Here is a 1,431-nt window from a genome sequence, read left to right on the forward strand (position 1 = left end):
GGAGCGCATTGTCAACCACGCGGTAAGGGACTTTGCGATTATGGAAGAAGGGGATCAAACTGGGACTTTTTGAGGTGGAATTGGTCATCCTAGGAAAAGGTATGGTGGAGGCGGAGGAATTGGGAAAAAGGGATGGCGTTTTTACACGAGGTGTGTGTAATATTGGTAGCTGTGGAAGTCGGTGGGCTTGCAGTATATGTCTGTAAATAGTCGTTCGCTGGCGCGGTGATGGGCAGGAGAGGGACGTTGCCAAGATGATCTAGGTAAATTTGAGTCGGGGTGAAAGGTGTTGGTAACGTTGGTAAACTGTTCAACCTCGTCGTGGAAGCACGAAGTGAAGGTGCCAGTGTAACTGCGAAAGTGGACAATTCCACACATCTGACAAACAGGCAGGCATCGCTAAGTCATATGCGGGTGCCCATGACTACCCCTTTGGTTTGGAGGAAGGGGTAGGATTGAAAGGAGAAGTTGCTGAGGTTGAGGACCAGTTCAGCCATTTTGATGAAGGTGTCGGTGGAAGGGTTCTGGATGGAATGGGGTGAGATGAAGGAACTGATGGCTTGGAGACTTTCGTCAGGGCAGATAAATGTGTACAGGGACTGGATGTCCAAGGTGAAGATGACGCGTTGGGGATAAGGAAACAAAAATCTTGCAAGATGTGAAGTGCATTGGTGGGGTCACGAACGGAGGTGGGGATTTCGTGTACTGAGGAGACAGGAAGGTGTTGAGGTAGGAAGAGATGTCTCGATTCGGACAGGCACAGGCTGAGACAACAGGTCTTAGGAAGGAGGTAAAATCAGGCAGTGCAGGTTTCTTGGACAGTGAGGTTGGAGGCTGTGGATGGGAAATTCCCCAGAGGTGTTGAGATTGTGATGGTCGAGGAGACGATGGGAGATGAGGCTGTCATCGGGGCAATAGGAAAATGTGTCAGCGAGTTTGCACAGGCTTCAGCAGTGTGCCTCAGGCCGACTCACAAGCCTCATACCTGATGAATGGCTTATGCCTGAAACGTCGATTCTCCTGCTCCTCGGATGCTGCCTGACCTGCTGTGTTTTTCCAGCATAACAGTGTAGACTCATTCATTATTCCGGTTTCATTTCACACTGCCAGGTCCGTTTTCCTCCAGAAAGCACTGTTCTCATAACCTGGTGCAACATCTGCCAGTCTCAGACAAAAACAGAAATTGTTGTAAAACCTCAGCAGAGCTGGAAGCATCTGTGCAGATGAATCACAGTTAACATTTCAGATCCACTGAGTCCGTCCCCCCACAGATGCTGCCAGACTTTCTGAACATTTCCAGCAACCTCTGTTTTTATTTGATTTTCAACATCGGCAGTTCTTTCGTTTCTTTCTTATTTTCAACCAACATGATTTGGCTAAAGATTATGTTAAATGTTTTGAATATGACTGCGATAGAACGGCCAGATTCCA

The sequence above is a fragment of the Chiloscyllium plagiosum genome, chromosome 8, assembly GCF_004010195.1.
Source record: "Chiloscyllium plagiosum isolate BGI_BamShark_2017 chromosome 8, ASM401019v2, whole genome shotgun sequence".
In the NCBI taxonomy this organism is placed as follows: Eukaryota; Metazoa; Chordata; class Chondrichthyes; order Orectolobiformes; family Hemiscylliidae; genus Chiloscyllium; species Chiloscyllium plagiosum.